General features: G+C 39.3%; 1 protein-coding gene across 13 annotated transcripts in view; it reads left to right on the forward strand.

Moving 5' to 3' along the window:
• The window catches only part of FOXP1 (forkhead box P1), a 553,244-nt gene that overhangs the window by 91,996 nt on the left and 444,771 nt on the right, over positions 1-16,477 (forward strand). For 2 of the 13 annotated variants that reach the window (XM_081852742.1, XM_081852739.1), the window contains exon 4: positions 16,028-16,113. The exons of the other annotated variants lie outside the window; for them this stretch is intronic. The gene's annotated coding sequence lies outside the window, so the exon portion shown is untranslated. The remainder of the gene's footprint in view (positions 1-16,027; positions 16,114-16,477) is intronic. 13 annotated transcript variants of the gene reach the window in all.

Consider the following 16,477-nt stretch of genomic DNA (forward strand, 5'->3'; position numbering starts at 1 on the left):
TCTTTCTCATCCAGTCGAACCAAACATAAAAGTCACTACACGCAGCTTGTTGTTCATAGGTCATGTAAGTTGTGACATTATTAATTAAAACCTTTGGTCTGCCACTCATGGTTGTAACATTAAGAAAACAAGAAGATCCATTAATGTATTCATGTGTCCAATTACAATATGGATAATGACCTAAAATTTTTTTGCTATTGTGATTAAAATGAAAACAATAAGGAGCTAATTCTACAAGCGATAGAAATACAGGAGGTAAACTTATGCGATTGTCCTTCATATTATTGCTAATCTTATATGAAGCATTTATAGGAATACCATGTAATAGAATGCCAGATCTTTTTGATTGAGGAGGGATATGCATACACATCCAACAATCAGAAAGGTTAAGCATAGAAGCAAAATGATTAATGTCTCTAACGTAAGTATTGTTAGTCCAAATCTGATGATAAAGTTCAGGCCTCCTGGCCTTCTGCAAAAAAGCAGCACGACGAAAGCGGCGTTTTACAAAGTTCACGGAGAGGCTCCATCCGTGTGAAGTGGAATTGTGGGGCCACTCAGGACGATGCCATATTGGTTGCTCGGGGGGGCAATAAGGGTGAGAATGGTAAATTATTCCAATAGCTGTTTCCGAGCAACCTGCGTGATATTTCGTGGCTCGATTATTGGCATGTAAAAACCACAAACCAGGAGAAGCCACACAGCCATTCCTGCAGATACAGGAGCCCATTTGCTGTAAATAGGCCTCATGTACTGCTCCGTGCATTGCTGAGCCAAAAATCCAAACCCAACGAAACGTGGTGACACAGATGGGATGGTCGCTATTGGGGGGCAAAATCCAAGCGATGCCAGTATAGCGAGGGCATCCTTCAAAGCCAGGTTCATTTCCCAAACTAGAAGCAGCAAAACTGTAATGATATTTGGTGGTTGAAGTGGCTTCCCAGGGGGAAGGGGGCCAATGCGGTAGATACGAAGATGGCCTTTCAACGTGCCGGGAAACACTGGAACAGCTGTAGAAGGTGACTCCATCCAGGGCACGTCAATGGGGCGATGTCTCCAGCTGCAGGGCGGGTTGAGGTCAGAAGGCAGATTCCCACAGGCAGACAGCATAAAATACGGTTGCAAGGCGCTGGTGTCTCCTTGGGCGAAGACGAAGTGAAGTTCAGCAGGCGTAAAATCCTTTCTGCCAAATACCCAGGGTGGCCAGTGTGAGATCTAAGATGTGCTTCATAAAATTGACAAGTCCTGGCCTGTATCAAAGATGGGGCACTTTGTGCTGGGGTGACATAGCTGTGTGGTAGATCTGCACTGCGCATGAAAATGACCCACTTCGCCACATCCAAAACAGGTTTTATCCTTGGCAGAATTCTGAGACACGGTGGTGGACAAAGCCGTGGCTAGCAGGCAATCAGTCCCCACCGATTGGCAGGCTCTAAGCATATCTGCAATGGCTATATTGGGAGTTGTCATCAAAGGGCGTAGTGCTTGCTTACAGTCCTCATTGGCATTATCAAATGCAAGCTGGCGAACAATCACTTCTTGGGCTGCCATGTCTTGAACTTGCCGTTTAAGGGTGTTATACAAGCGATTGACAAATTGTCCATAGGGCTCTGTAGGACCTTGTCTAACGCTCCCCCATCGGCCATCGCGCTCAGTTTTGTCATCAGGGACAGAAGCCAAGGCCTCCTGAGCAGCAGCCGTAGTGGCCTCCCAATATTGAGGATCGAGAGTTAGCTGTTGGGCAACAGTAAGAAAATTGCCTCCTCCCGTTAATCCATCGAGGACATCAGCTTGGGTTAACATGACGGGGGGTGGCGGCGGTGCGGCACCAGCAGCGGCAGCAGCCAAAGCAGCCTGATGATTAGCCAATGCAACATTATTAAGATTATTCCGAATCCCATCTGCACGACGTTGGCAGGCCCAGTGCCAAGCTTGTATAAACAAAATCATTTGATGAGGCTGCATTACAGTGCGGGCCAACAGCTTAACATCCTCTGGTATCAAATTTTGTTGAAAAATAGTGCCAAACAAGCCCAGGGTGTAAGGAGATTGCAAGCCATTGTTCTGGACAGAGGAATACAGTTCTTTTATGAATCTCAAATCAAACTGTTCGTGTCGGGCTGGGCCTCCCCCTGGCGCGGCAGGAGCAATCACAGGAAAGAGATTAGGAGTTGTACAATCAAAACCCAACAATGGGGCAGCGGCGCGGAGAGATTCTTGGAGAGGAGTAGTAGAAGCAGTGCCAAATGCCTTGGGCGGAGGAGGCGGAAGAGCGGGGGGTGCTGCAGAATTTGAAGAATGCAGGGGAGTGACAGGAGGAGCCGAAGGGAAAATGTCCGGCGGTTTAGGAGGTAGGTTTGAGGCAGGCAAAGCGGGAGCTGGGAGGGCGGGCGAAGAAGCTGTTGCGGCAGCCAGAAGAATGTTTGAAGGAGTTAAGCACGACATAGCTTTGTAGACGTTACACCAGGCATGCAAAACTTTGACATCAATCTGAGGATGATTTTGAAAGAAGTGTCCAATTTTTTTCCAATCGTCTAACTCCCAATTTCCGTCCTGGGGGAACCAGGGACAGTGAGTGTCCAGGGCTTTTATAAGGGACTTAAGGTCAGCTTTCTGAACAGCAAGGTTGTTACTGGCCAAAAGGAATTTAAGGTCTTTAAAAATTTTTTTCTGTGGTGCAGAGAGAGACTTTCCCATGATTGCAAGAGTTGCAAAAAGAGCAGGGAGCACTTACCGGAGGGATCCTTAGGAGGATGAGGGAGGCGCCTTTTGCCCTATCCGGGCGGAGATAAGTGCTGATAAGTCCGTAACGTAGTCCAGAATCACATTCACACGGGAGCTCTCACCGGGGATCCACTACGTGGATGAACGACGCGTCTGCAGCCCTGCCGGGCGAGGTGAGGCTGAACGTTGTAAAACAGCATGAAGTCCGAAAGAAATCACACGGGAGCACTCACCAGGGATCCACTACGTGGATGAACGACGTGTTGGTGAGTGCTGAATAATGAAAAACAACGTGAAGTCCGAAGGCAGTCACACGGGGCACCAATTGTCGAGTTGCAGCTCGGCATCCAAGGAAAAATCAGTCTCACACCATAATAGGTTCCGAAATATGGCTGCTCTAGGGCTCATGCAGCACAGCTTTTTTTGTGTGAAATCAGAAAGATACAAAGTACAAGCCAAGCAATTTGTTCTAGCAAGCAGATAAGGACCTTCGCACTAGACCATGCGAGCATCAGGCCATGCCACGTTAGCCAATCATATAGGACAGCACGAGCTGTTCACGCGCTGTTCATGCTCCAAGGATGCTTCTAGCTATGAAATCACCCTGTAACAATAAGAACTTTGCTCATGCTCTCATGTACAAGCAATCATCTTCCCACATCTGTATATCAGAAAAAATAGCCTTCTCGCACCACTTTAGAAGGCTGATAGAAGATCACTTGTCTAAACGTTCTTCTTGTATAAACTCAACTCCTTATACATAGAAAACTTGATTCATTGGGGAAGATTGGCTAGCGTTCTTTTCCACGTCATATTAGCTTTACTCAGACATGTGGGGGAACATTTAATCATGCAACCCTCTTCCTATATTCTTCAGTTGTACAGTCCCAGCAGAGTTCTGCCTCATGTTAAAAAACAAGGCTGGCCCTCCGCTAGAACTGCACCTTAGTCTTACAGAAGCAAGTGAAGAGAAAACTGAATAGCTTGACATATAACTCTTCCCAGTAATAATAATGTTCAGCACTGATGAAGATTTAGGCCAGGTTTGATGGCCACTAGCAATTAAGTTGTGTATGGTTGCGAACTCCTTTCCTGACAGAGCTCCCCTCACCTACATAACAGAGAAATAAATAGAATACTAAGCTATCAATGAGCAGTAATGCAACAACTGTTGTGTTTGTGTCCCTGTCATGCAGCCATTAAAAGGCACAGGAAGCTGTTTCCTACCTTTATGGGAGCTTTGTTGTTGGGCTGGTGAATTGTCCTGTTACAATGTCTGCATGAAGCAGATATTGTTGGTGGAAAGGTGCTCTGATAGAAAATTTTAGTAGAATAATTTCAGATAAAGCAATTAACCTTTTCCATTAAGCTAAGTAAGGAAGAGGATTATTGTGAGTGGGGAGGAGGCTGGAAGACATTTTATTAAGTTCTTATCCCCACATTTTTTTAAAAGTAAGTTCACATATTTCATGTCATATTTCATGTCATTCTGGACACTTGGCCCGTTTTTGCAAATCCGCTTCATTGAACAACCAAGCCATGGTAATTTGTGCCGTTATAACATCCGCATTGGTTACTGTCACACATGTGGATATGCTTTTGAAGCAGTCCTGTATTTAAGCTCTCGCTCATCTGTTAGCAATGGACAACAAGAAATTCCATGCTGGCGAGGTCATACAAGAGAGGAAGCAGGCTGGTGGAAGAGGGACCAAGCTCTCCGCTTGGTTTCTGTGCTTCTGTTTCTCCCTTTGGCGCCAATGAGAATTCCTGCCTGCCCGCCTCCACCTCATAGCTGTTTGGATGTGTGCATGATTGTCCTGATCATGGCTGCAAATGCTCCAGTTCCCACATGCTGTGTGCCCAGTCACAATTGGGGGAATCACCTTCTATAATTGATTCAAGAGAACACACTAGATGTAGTTGCACACTAAACAGTAAGCATAACATGTGGTTTGGCCCTCCATCAATAGGCAGGGCAGAATGTTTAAATAAATAAGCAAGTAAAATGAAAGCTCTTTTTTAATTTGAGATGTAGTCATTAGTCTAAAAATGTAATTCAAGATTTAACATATGAGTGATGTGCTGATCTCGTTACATTTCTGCCCTTGAAAATACAGTGGCTGTCAATGATAATGGCTGATATTAAGCTACGTTTTGAACTCCCTTCCATTTTTTATCCAGACACCATCTCTATTATGGTAAAATATGGTAGACTTCATCATAAGCTTTACGGAAATCAGGATACATTATGTCCACAGCATTCCTGTGATGCACCAATCTTGTAACACTATCAAAGAAGATAAGAGATCTGTCAGTTATAAGAAACCCATGCTTTAGTACCATTGGGTGCAACTCATCAGGCCTGGATATTTGAATTCATTTAAAGTAGCTAGGTGTTCTCTTACCATCTCTTTTCATATCATGGGCTGCAGCTCCCTCCTTGCATAATTTATTCTGTTATCAACAGGTTGGGCATCACTTTCCTTTTGCGTGAAGACCAAGGCAAAGTATGTGTTGAGCAATTCCACCTTTTCTCTATCACCCAATAGCATTTCTCCTTGCTTGCTCTTTCTCTTGCTTTGAACTTATCCAAAGAAACCTTGTGAAATTAATTTTAACTTCTCTTGCAAGCCTGAGCTCATTCTGAGCGTTGGCCTGCCTGACCTTCTCCCTGCAACTGTTGGTTACTTGTACTCCTCCTTTGTAATTTCCCCTTTCCTTCATTTCTTATACATGACTAAATCGTAAATCGCAGATCATCTGTAAGCTTATGCAGACACTGGTTTCTTTAGGTACTTCCTATAGTCTTGGCTTCCCCCAAAGAATCCTGGATACTGCCATTTGTTAAGGGTGCTGAGAGTTGTTAGGCCCCTATTTCCTTTCCAAAGCTAAAATTGTGTAGTCAGAGGCTTATATTATATCATTCATTTTATTTATACTGTGGGAGATTGAATTGCCATAGGGATGGATGAGATTTGGATTCCAAACTTACGGGAAGAATAAAGAATCTGGAAGAAATAATTTTTAATAAAGACTGGGGGAAATTATTGAATATTTGAAAATTTATTGTAAGCAACTTAAAACATTAGCAGAGTTAATGTAAAACGAGCAGTAAAGATAACTTAAGGAAATTTTAGAGAAAATAAATAAATAAATAAATAAGGAATTAATCTGGATATGCAGCAATAAATATAAAATGGAATGAACCACAGATTGGGGGGGAGTTGATTTGAAGTTATTTTCGGTTTTGTTAATTTGTATGATTTGTTGTAAAATGGGAAAATAATAAATAAACTTATTAATAAAAGTAATAAAAAAGAGAGATGGATTCCAAAGCATTTATATACCACAACTTCTGTGTAAGTGATGAAGTGGTGAATTCAGGCTCACATTTTTTTGTGAATAACCAAATCCCAAATGCTTCCCATATTCTTCAGTTTGCTTTTAGTCTATAATGGACATCCTTTTATTTACCACAAATGACATGTTCTCTTTGATCATTACTTTAAAATACAGCTAATATGAAATAAGAAGGGTGGGTTATTTTCGTTTTTTGGTTTGCAGCACAAGGTACTGCCTAGTGTCACATCCCAATCTCATCCCCAGACAAGTGGTTTGTCCAAAGTTACAACACCTCCCACTACGAGAAAAAAGGAGCCCAAAAGCAACGAAGCACACAATTACATGATGAAAAACAATAAAATGTACCTTCTAACACATACCTCCAGTGATTGTATGACTTTATTATAAAAATTAAATGTAATTGCATTTCCAGGCCTTGCATGAAAAACACCTTACAAAGAAAAGTCTTTGTTTAACTTCAGATTTCCAAAAGGAGCATCTCACTTGCTGCATAGCAGCCATATCTTAAATGGGATTTGAGAAGTTTCAGTCAGAATAATTGAAAGCCATGGCTTTGAAACATATGAAATAAGTTATTGGAGATGTCTTGAACTTGTACCCGTCTCTTGTTTTCCTAACAAAGAATACTGGGCGAAGCATGGTTGTGGACACATGAAAAGAGAGGCAATGCAGAAGGAGATACCTTTACGCAGGGGTAGCAGCTGTGGATCTTACTATGTAAGCTGTGACAGGAAGCAGGTTCTTCAATGTCCTACACTTATTCTTGGTGTCCAGGTGGGATTTTTTTTTGAGCTGCCTCCCCATCTTCAGTGGTGAGATGTGAAAGTTATCTATGAATCAGAACCTATTCATTTCATTAGTGATGAGGGTGGGAAGAGAAGACGGTCAAGTTCTCCTTTTGACATGATAAAACAGTGTGGCAAGCAGCTAAGGTCCTTGTGATTCCTGTTGTCTGTGCATCTCGTACAGCCTGAAGCTTATTTGAATGAAGAGATAAGCTTGTAAGAACAGTGGGCTGAAAATGTCCATCACCACATTTGTTGGCAGGGCTGGATTTAGGTTTGATGAGGCCCTAAGCTACTGAAGGTAATGGGGCCCTTTATATGTCCAGCTGTCCTTTGGCAACAACAAATTGTTGCTGTTTTTTGTGTTGAAGAGTCGGACACGACTAAATGACTAAACAACAACAACAACAACAAATAGGTATCTAAAGCCATTTGCACATGTTGCCATGTAACCAGTCCACACAGAATGTAGGAACTCTATATATAGAAATGAGCAAACCAGTGATATTTTTAGGGAGCAGGCTAGCAGGCAGGGCCCATTACTTACATCCTAGGAGCCTATACAACACAAAACACTGTTGCTGTATGTAGGTTTTATTTTATTTGTTTTTTATCTTATATTTTGGAGATGTACATCCAGTTTCCCCCCTTTAATTTTTTGGGGGCCCCCAAGAGAGTGGGGCCCTAATCTATAGCTTGTTTAGCTTATACATAAATCTGGCACTGTTCGTCAGATCATTCATTTGTGAAAGTAGGGACCATTTTTGGAGGCTTTTGTGTGGTGGGGGCTTAGTATAATAGATATGAGATGGCATAGAGGAGTGTCAAACTCTCTTAAAAAAAAAAACAACGGTTGAAAACTTTGTCAGTGCTTCTAGTGGTGGCAAACAGACAAAATGTGTGAGTTTAGCCACTGATCTGTTCCCCGAAAGGAACACTTCTCATAATCTCTGTTGCCTTTTGAAGTGGTGGCTTTCAGTCTTTCTTTTCTTTCTTTTTTAAGAGGAAGAAAAAAGACTTGATTCTTTCCTCTGCCACCTCATACTGTAACTGCTGTGGTAAGTCTCCTTTCTTAACAACATTTTAAAGAAATAGATGCTCCCCACTGACTATCAAAAACGTTCCAGGCCACCTTTCCCTCAGCCACTGAAAACACCAGAAAATGCTGAAGTGAAAACTGCAGCCCAGAACTAACTTACTAGCCATCACCACAGTATCTTAAATAGATTGGAAATGAGTATATTGATACTTGAAAATGAGAAGGGAAGATGCACAGGCCTAGAAGGGATTCTGATGCCCAGAAGAAGGAAACTACTAAATATGTATGGTGTGAAAATATAGACGTGAAGTTTTCAGGGAAAGAATTTGTACAGTGGTGCCCCGCAAGACGAATGCCTCGCAAGACGGAAAACCCGCTAGACGAAAGGGTTTTCCGTTTTGGAGGTGCTTCGCAGAACGAATTTCCTATGGGCTTGCTTCGCAAGACGAAAATGTCTTGCGAGTTCCTGCGGGTTTTCCCCCCCCCTTTTTCTAAGCCCTTAAGCCGCTTAACAGCTGATCCGCTAAGCCGCTTATCAGCTGATCCGCTAAGCTGCTAATAGCGCTAATCTGCTAAGCCGCTAATGGGCTTGCTTCGCAAGACGAAAAAACCGCAAGACGAAGAGACTCGCGGAACGGATTCTTTTCGTCTTGCGAGGCACCACTGTATATGACTCACGTGGGAGGTGGGGAAAAGGCAGATTCTGTATATAACTGGAAAGGGAGAAGAATGACAGGATTGCTCTAATATACTAGTATCCAGGAGTCGTTGTTAAATAAAATAATATGCTTATTTGAATGGGGTATTACTCTGTAGCAGGAAAGATTGTGGATAGCACCCTGCCATTCTTTCATGCTAAAGATCTGTATTTCATTCCCAAATTAAGAGACTAAGTATTACCACAATACTTTGCTTCCCCTTGTGTTCATTTTCAATCCACATTTCCTGTTACCAAGCCGGATCGCTTAATTTCACACTTATCCTTAACTTGCTTTTTATCCTTATCCTTTGCAATCAATATGTTCCTCTTCAATTGACCTCTCCACAAGTTCTCCTCAACTGCCTTTTTTCCTGAAGCATACAGCTTTGGATATGATCCATAGTGAATTGCTTACTCTGCAACCAAATGCAGAACTGAACAGATTTATTCTCCTTCATATGAAAAACTCAGGATTTTAAAAAAGAAAAATGCACTTTGGTTATTCAGACGTCTAAAATGTGTGGGGCTACAGAGTAAAAAAAATATTAAATAGTTAGTGTTTTTCACCTTCAAAGATGTAACTAGTAATAATTTGTTGGAGTTCAATAGGAATTCATTTATTCATTTAGTTTATATAAATATTTACAGGTGCTTTTTGACCCCACATGGGCCTCCAAAGCAACCCAGAGAACACAATAAGAACAATTAAAAATAAAATAACCAATTAAAATTTAATCAAATTATTCAGTTATGTTAATTAGATATACAAGCCCAGAAACAGAAGCTAAAAGAGAATATTTTCTTCCCCCCCAATTTCTCTTTATTGAGTTTCTCTTAAAAAAAACACCAAAAGAAAAAAAGCAAATCAACAAATCCAAAAGAAATATCCATACATAGCACAAAGATAACATCCATTACAGTTCTTTGTCTTCTTCCTTGAATCTTTATATCTTTAGATATTTAAACCTTTTCTCTACACACCCATTGACCTCCTTCCCTCCCGATTTCGGGCTTCTTAATAAAAATTCTTTCTTTTTTCTGCAGCTATTAATTGTTAATGGTTTACGCGTCGTAAGACTTATATCAAACCTGCTATAGTTTTTAAGTCTCTGTAGTTTCCTTCAATGTATACCATAAATTTATTCCAGTCACTAATAAACTTTGTATTTTTTTGGTTTCTGATTTTTTGTGTCATTTTTGCTAAATCAACATATTCATATAATTTTGTTTGCCAATCTCTGATCGTTGGGGTATTTGGGCTTTTCCAATTTTGTGCAATTAATATTCTAGCGGCAGCTGTGGCATATTGGAATAATGTCTTATCTTCTTTTTTGATTTCATCCCCAATTATTCCTAGTAAGAAGGCCTCTGGTCTTTTAGGGAAGGTATATTTAAATATTTTTTTTAACTCATTATAAATAAGTTCCAAGAACTTCATTATTTCGCAGGTCCACCACATAAGGTAGAAATTGCCTTCTTTGATTTTACACTTCCAGCAAGCCTTATTTCCTGTTTTGTACATTTCCCCTAGTTTTGCCGGTGTGATGTACCACCTATACATCATTTTTTCCAAATTTTCTCTGAGTAAGACATATGCCGTGAATTTCATTCCACTAGTCCATAATTTCAACCACTTATCATATTCTATATTGTATCCCAAGTCTATTGCCCATTTTGTCATGACCTCCTTTATTTCTTCATCTTTAGTGTCCCAATCTAATAATATGTTATACATTTTAGATAATAACTTGGATTTATCTTCAATTATTTCTATCTGGAATTTAGATTTTTTTCTCATTTATCCCTACTTTTTTGTCTTCCTTCCATACTGCGTTTATTTGATGAAATTGCAGCCAGCCTGTTGGTTTGTCTTTCAACTCCTCATATGTTCTCAATTTCCATCCACTCTCTGATCTTATCAGTAGGTCTTCATATGTCAGTCTTTTTCCTTCCATATTTGCTTTTTTGGTTGTTAAAATATCAATTGGGGATAACCACCAGGGTGTTTTCCATTCCAGAAGTTTTTTATTTTTCTCCCAAACTTCGTATAATGGCCTTCTAATAATGTGGTTTGAAAAACCTTTATGTACCTTTTCTTTATTTAGCCACAAATAGGCATGCCAACCGAACCTGTTGTTGAAGCCTTCTAAGTCTAACAGATCAATGTCTTCCAAATTTATCCAATCTCTGATCCAGCAGAGGCAGGAGGCCTCAAAGTATAACTTCAGATTAGGTACCGAGAATCCCCCTCTTTCTTTCCGATCTGTAAGTAATTTGAATCTAATTCTCGGTCTTTTCCCTTGCCATATAAATTTCGAAAGAGTTTTTTGCCAATCTTTAAACATTGAGGAACCTCTAATCACTGGGATGTTTTGGAACAGAAATATCATTCTTGGGAGTATGTTCATTTTTATTGCCGCCATCCTTCCCGCTCACGAAAGTTTTACTCTGTTCCACGTATCTAGATCTTTTTAAATCTCCTTCCATGTTGTGGAATAATTATCCTGAATTAGATTTATGTTTTTTTGTGGTGAGCCAAATTCCCAAATATTTTATTTTTTTAGCCACCTTGATTCCATTCTGTATCTCCAGTTTTTCTCTTTCATCTTTTCCCAAATTTTTAGTCAACATTTTTGTCTTTAATTTGTTTAATTTAAAACCGGATAGTTTGCCATATTCTTCTAATAACTCCAAGGCCTTACTAACGCTTTTCTGCGGTTCTTCTAGGGATAGCATCAGATCATCTGCGTATGCTTTTAGTTTGTATTCCTTCGTTCCAACTTTGATCCCTCGAATCTCTGGTGTTGCTCTTATCTTGTTCGTTATTACCTCTAATGCCATAATGAATAAAAGCTGGGATAGAGGGCATCCCTGTCTTGTTCCTTTTTCAATTTTGAATGAATTTGTTAGATTATTGTTTATAACCAGTTTAGCAGATTGGTTCGAATAAATCGATTTTATTTCTTCCATAAATTCGCCCTCTAGCCCTGCTTTCTCCAAACTTTTAAATAAGAACAGCCATGAGACATTGTCGAATGCCTTCTCTGCATCGATGAAAATCAGTGCCGCAGGTACCTTATTCTTACACTCCACATATTCAATGATGTTTATGATGTGGCTTACATTATCATTAAGTAACCTATTTGGGAGGAATCCTGCTTGATTTTTATGTATTAAATTTACTAGGCATTTTTTGAGTCTGTTTGCCATCACCTCTGCGAAAATTTTATAATCGTTGTTTAATAGTGATATAGGTCTATAGTTTTTGATATTTAATTTATCCGTGTCCGGTTTAGGGATCATCGTAATGTGGGCCTCTTTCCATGTCTCTGGTATCCTACCTCCTCTTAATATATTGTTCATGATGTCACATAACACTGGCGTTAGTTGGTTTTCTAATACTTTATAATATTTAGCTGACAGTCCGTCCGGTCCCGGGGCTTTCCCTGGTTTCATCTTCCTTATCGCATCCTGGATCTCTTCTACTTTTATAGGTTTATTTAATTGGGTTCTTTCTTCCTCTGTTATGGTCTTCCCACTGTAGTCTTCTAAGTATTCTTCTATCCGGGTTATCTCTTCATCTTCCTTTTTGTACAATTTCTCATAAAATTTAAGGAAATTTTCCTTTATTTCTTTTGGATCTTCTATCAATTGTTCCTCTATTTTTATCTTATTTATTACATTTTGTTTTTGCCTTTTTCGCAGTTGCCAAGCTAATAGTTTACCTGTTTTGTTAGCTGATTCAAAATATTTTTGTTTCATTAACTTAATTTTCCATTCCATTTCTTGACTTGTTAGCATTGAATACTGTGTTTGTAACATTTTTATTATTTGTATGTTTTGTTTGTCCTTCGGGTTTGTTATTAATTTTTTCTCACATTCTCTTAGCTGACTAAGGATTTCCTCTTTCTTTTGTCCTCTTACTTTCCTCTTATAGCTATTTTGCTGAATAAGAAACCCTCTTAGGACCGCCTTGCTGGCATCCCAGACTACATCTATACTTGTTTCTTTATTGAGATTCAGACTGAAATAGTCTTTTAAGGTGGCTTTGGCCTTTTCAATGACATCTTCACTCTCTAATAAATATTCATTCATTCTCCATCTGAACCCGCTCTGAGATACACCTTTTATTTCGAAAACTATTGAATTATGATCAGAGAGGGTTCTAGGTTGGATTTCACACTTTGAAGTTCTAAATGTGAGTTCTCTTGAGACCCAGATTTGATCAATTCTGCCCCAGCTCTTATGTGGCTCTGAAAAGAAGGTGAATTGCTTCTCTATTGGGTGTTTGTATCTCCAGATGTCTACTAAATCTAAATTTTCCTCCAGATTGTTAAAGGATCTTGGCAGTTTCCCTTGATTGCATTTTTTCTTTTCTGATTGTCTATCTATTTCTGGTGCCGGTACTCCATTGAAGTCTCCCAGTAATATCGTCTTGTTACACTCTAGCTCCAGTAATATTTGTTCCAGTTTCTTAAAGAACTCCAATTTATTCAGGTTCGGGGCATATATGTTTATCACATTAAGTTTTTCACCCTGGAAATTAATTTGTACCCCCAAAATCCTTCCTTCATCGTCTTTGCAGATTAATTTGGGTTCCCATTTTTCTTGACATATATTGCTACCCCTCTTTTTTCCCCACAATAGAATTTATAAATTCAACCCCTAATTTTTTGTTTATCAGAATATGTTTATGCTTTTTAGTCACGTGTGTCTCCTGTATACAGATTAAATCAAGATTATTTCTTTTGAAAACATTCACAATTTTATTCCTTTTGGTTTTTTCATTCAAACCGTTCACATTCCAAGACAGAATTTTCAGATTCATTATTGTATTTACTTTCCAATCTACAAATAACGAATAATTTAAATTCAAGTGGTTTTGTTTTCTGTATCCTCTTCCTCTTCCTCTTCCTCTTCTTCTTCTTCTTCTGCTGCTGCTGCTGCTGCTGCTGCTCTCTCTTCCTCTTCCTCTTCCTCTACTTCTTCTTCCCTTCCTTTATCTTCCTGTTCTTTTCCTTTCTCCTTTTTCCTTCTTCTCTCCTCTGGGTCTCCGTTTCTTCCTCCATATCTCTCCTCTACTTTTCCTAGATCTTTCTCATATCTACGCAGAAATTTCCTTACTTCTTGGGTCTCAGTAATTCTGAATCTTTTTTCTTTATAGAAAAAGGAGATCCCCTCAGGGAACTCCCATCTATGTTGTATACCATTGTTTTTTAACACACTTACTAGCTGTTTGTAACCTTCTCTTTTGCGTAGGAGTCTAGTTGGTATCTCTTTAAAGATGATGATTGGTCTGCCTTCGATGATTAATTTCTTTTGATAACTTGTTCTTAATATCATACTTTTCATCTCCATCAAATTAAATATAACTAGGCAATCTCCTGGCATTTTTTTTTATTTTACTTGTTTAGACCTTATTTTTATTCTAAAGGCGTTTTCGATCGTATAGGCAACCTCCTCTTCTTTCAGTTCTAACCATTTCGCTAGCTCTTTTGTCATTTTTTCTTTTATATTCTCATTTGTTTCTTGTCCTACTCCTCTAAATTTTAAATTTAGCTGCTTCTGTTTCATTTCAATCATCGCTAAATTATCCAAGACTTGGTCTTGATTTCTATTCAGTTCTCCTATTTCATCTTTTATCCTGTCAGTCTCCTTCCTTTGTTCTTTCATATCTTTTTGTATTTTTTTGTTTGCTTCTTCCATGGTCTTTGACCGAACTGTCAAGTCTTTAATTTTATTTGACAGTTCTCCTACTGCTCCCTCTATTTTCTTATCTATCAACTCATGCATCTCTCCTAGCTTTTTCTCCATATGTATTTCACTCTGTTTGAATTCTTCCTTTATTTTTAGCCATAGGATATCTAGGTCCTTAATTTCTTCTTGTCGGGATGCTTTCCTATCTGATGGTGTTCCTCCTATCTTTTTCCCATTTTCCCCAGACATTTTCTCCTTCTCGACTTTTTAAATTGAGTTTCTTGTAATATTTGTTCTCTCCCCTAGAGGGCGAACAATCTTAACCAGTTTTAATTAATTATCAGACAATATATTCAACAGCATTTTCATAAACAATCTAATTCAAAAAAAAATTTTTTACCCATAGAGATCAAAAAAGGAACATATAAGGTAGTTCTGTGAATATGACAAATCAGGTTGTTCTCAGTCCCTTTAGGTTCTTACAAATACACAAAGATGCTCTTCCTTCAAAATTAGCTTGTAGAATTTCCGACTCCAAATCTAAAGTCCCAAATATCAATTAGTTTCCCAAATCAAAATCCCAATTTATAAACTTACAATCTGTAAACTCCGAATTTAGGTAAAGTCCAAGGTAAATTCACAATTAATACAGGTTAATTCGAATTGATTCAGTAATAATCTTATTAAGAAATTATTATTTATGCAATGATAAGGGCCTTATATGAAGACTGTTAATAAAATATTAATCTTACAAGGAAGACTTTATGTAAAGTAACCATTAGAAAAATCATAAATTTAGCATATATCTGGCTTTTGTTTTAGATAATGGCTTCCTGTTCTTTGTTTTACTTCATCTTCAGCCACTTGGTTAGCTTAATCCAATTCAAATGTTTTATCAAGAGAGGGAATCAGTATTTGGAAATCGGTCTAAATAAATTTCTTCTGTATCCAAAAAGGGACAAAAAGCGCCAACACAGTCCGTAGAGAAAAAAAAATGGATGGGTAAAAAAAATTAAAATAAAAAATAAGCGGGGTCCGCAGAGCTTACCATTCGCGTTTCTCAGTCCCGTCGCTCTCGAGTCCTTTTTTTTAAAAAACCCGAAAAAGCGTCGGAACTACTCCAACGCTGCTGGACAGCTTGTCCCTCAAGGGTGTCCCCCTTGAGATTTGGGGGGTCGCAGTGCCCTTGCGTTGCCCCCAAGCCCCCGTGAGGCTCGGAAAAGCCCTTCAGCGGCTTCTCCGTGCTCCCTGCTGCTTGCGATCCAAACCGGAAGCCTAAAAGAGAATATTTTCATTTTAATAGTGCTTCTCAATCTCTCTTACTTTAGTGTGCCTTCTAAGGAATGGGAACTAGGTGCAACTAATTTACAGTACAATATTATGCATGACTAGTCAGAAGTAATGACTTTAATTAGGCTTCCCCTTACATATGTGCATATAGGACTGTACACTCACCTGGGAGTTAGCGTCATTCAAAACTAATAGCTTATAAGTAAACATACACAACAGGGGTGGGAAACCCCTTTGGCTCTGTGGGGTCAGATCTTTTTCTGGTCCCACTGTGAGGCAAACCTTGACAGGTGGGTTGCCTCATCCACTTGTCAAAATACCTTGTGTGGGGTTCTGAAGCACCACATTGCCTGCCCTGTGCTTGCTGATTCCTTCCTGCTTGCAGCCAGTTCCAACAAAAGGCATCTTTATTTCTCCCCTCTCCATCAGCTCACAGGGAGGTGAGAAAGAAGTAAGCTACCAACGTAGAATTGCAGCCTATCCTCCTGCCCATCAGCTGATGTCACAAGTGACAGGTGAGCATGGTTGGGGGAAATGGCATCTCAGGCCAAATAAGCCCAGGTTCCCCACCCCTGATGTACAGGATTTTATTATTAGTCCATAGTGGTTTTGTGCATGACTATATATACATATATGATCACATACATGATTTTCAAATTGCTGGCAGGCTTTTTTTAAAGAAGTGGTGGATAAATTTTATGGCAAATAGGTCGTAAGTGGACAGTGAATTGCAGGTATGTGTAGCAACATAGCTGCCGTTTCCCATTAATATATAAGTATTGCCAATGCCATTCTAAGGCTGATTTTTGTTCTTCTGTTGTCTGGTAGAGTCCAGGAAAGGAGTAAAATTGGATTGGCATTGATAATGCATTAAACCAG

This window comes from Podarcis erhardii (genome assembly GCF_964252035.2).
Source record: "Podarcis erhardii genome assembly, chromosome: 2".
Lineage (NCBI taxonomy): Eukaryota > Metazoa > Chordata > Lepidosauria > Squamata > Lacertidae > Podarcis > Podarcis erhardii.